This window comes from Mustela nigripes, chromosome 7, assembly GCF_022355385.1.
Source record: "Mustela nigripes isolate SB6536 chromosome 7, MUSNIG.SB6536, whole genome shotgun sequence".
In the NCBI taxonomy this organism is placed as follows: Eukaryota; Metazoa; Chordata; class Mammalia; order Carnivora; family Mustelidae; genus Mustela; species Mustela nigripes.
The window spans coordinates 20,223,699-20,225,971 of NC_081563.1; positions in this window are offsets into that span (position 1 = coordinate 20,223,699).

A 2,273-nucleotide genomic window follows, 5' to 3' on the forward strand; every position below is an offset into this window, starting at 1 on the left:
ACTAGAACTAGAACTAGAACTAGAACTAGAACTAGAACTAGAACTAGAACTAGAACTGACTCTGAGTGATGCCCCATTTTCCAATATATTTGAGCACAAGATTCTTTCTCCTGTAGAACACCTTAAGGAACCTTTGTTCCATGAGCCTACCTTGAACAATACCAACAGAAAACGACAAAGAGGGGTTCCTCTAACCTCTATTCCAGCCAGAACCAGACCACGGCCCACCTCTACCTAAGACCTTTGGGGACACTCGGCACCTTCTTCCGGACCTCACGGGGCCGGGGCTAGCCCCCCGTTGCGCTCCTCCCCGGCGCCCAGAATAACTGCTGTTGGCTATAGCTCCAACAGCAGAACAGAATCAAGGTGTGAAAACGATCGGGCTTGTCAGAAGGTGGAAGGAACTGAAACATGGATGTGAAGTCTGCTGCTTGATCAGGCTGATGATGTTGGCAGGTCAGAGAGAAGTTTAAAAAGAAACTTGAGGGAAAAGGAGGAAGCTGTAGGGACAGCTGGCTACTTAGGCAGAGAAGAGCAAAGCTATCTTAAGGAATTCTATGCCCCGATTTCATGGAAGGTGCCGAGCCCCATTTCAGGTGTGTGTAAAGACAGCAATTTTAGATACCATTCATTCATGTACTCGGGAGTACGTAGTGGGTGCCGGATGCTGGGCAGGTGCTGGGGAGACAGTGTTGATCCAAACAGACACAATGGCCTGTCCCTTCTCTCCTGGAGCTTATGGTCCAGTGGGGGAAGGAAGCAGATATCCAAGGCTTGGGGCACAACTTGTCTTCTTGCTGGGATGGACCTTCATTATCAGGGAGGAAAGGGGAGCCAGAGGACCAGAGCAGGAGGACCTAATGTGTCAGGAGTCAAGGAGGACGTCCCTGGGGAAGGGACAGTCAGAGGGGCTTCAAGGTGTGTGCCAGTTGGAGACAGGGGAGGGCCTGGGCAGAGGTAGGGTTCACGGAGGCAGACACAGAAGGAACATGGTAGGTATGGGGACCTGAAAGAAGGTTCCCAGAGCCCAGAGTGTGAGGGCAAGTGGACCTCACTCAAAGCCAGGCTGGAGAGGTCGGTGGGGGGCGTGGGGTTGGGCGGTGGGGAGAGGATCCACAAGAGCTCTCAGGCCACAGTGACGTCCAGATCTTCATCCAAAGAGCCCTGAGAACCCCTGGGGGATTCAGATCAGGTCCACATGACACGGGCTGTGGAGAATCTGAAACTAGAAAAAACAATGTGGCTTCTTCACTGGGGGAGACAGATAAAGGGCACTTGGCCCCAGATGGGGCTGGGCATCCAGGAGAACTAAAAAGAGGGCTGATCAGAAGCGGGGAAAGGGGCTTTGGGAAGCGTCAGCCGCAGGCTGGGTGTTTTCCCATGTGATTTCGCATTTGCGGCAGAGATGAAAGAACCATGAAAGCCGTCCTAGCCCCTTACAGATCCAGAAGGCACGCCTCCCCGTCCCCTCCCTCCGGTGCTTGCTGTCCAGGCTGTCAGAGAAGTTCTGGAAGACACCAGCAGGGCCGTTGAGAAGTGGGGGTTGGAGAGGGAGAAGGAAATAAGCGAGAGGGGCCAGCCCACAGCTCCCGAGCAAGCAGCTCCCGAGAGTGCGCTGGGAAGAAATCTTAGAAAACTGGCTGGTGCAACTACCCCATTTGGGGTGAGGAATGGGGATAAGGAAACAGAGGCTCAGGGTTGTGGGGCAGAGCTGAAAATAAAGCTCAGGTGTTTGGCTCTTCCTCCAATGTTCTTTCTCCTGCCCCAGGTGTGAGGGGTGTGTGTGTGTGTGGGTGTGTGTGTGTGTGTCCCCAGGCAGGTGGGTGACCAGGACAAGGCCGTCCTACTCTTCATTCTTCCATAGTCCAGGCTGGCCATGATGTTGGCAGGAATTAAGATGTTTACAGAAATGAAAAAAAAAATGCTTAAGAAACAATTTAATCTCTATATGGGGGTGGCCAGCTTCAGAAGGTTAATATCTTGATTTTTTTCTAAATCCCCTTTCTGTTTTTTCAAAGAGGATTTGGTGTTCTCAGTCCCAGCGGGGAGCTTAAGAAAACAAAACAGTGTTTCTCTGCCTGCTCTCTTTCCTGCAGCTCTAGGTCTCTCTTGCTGGACCTGGGGACAGGGACTTTGGATCCTGGTTTTGGTGAGAGCCGATCCGTGCCTCAGTTTCCCTCTGCGTACAGAGGCGTGGAGCCTTCCCTTTCTGCATCCCTCTCTTAATTCTGGGGGAAACAGTTGGTCCAGCCAGAAAGCAAAAATGCTCACGT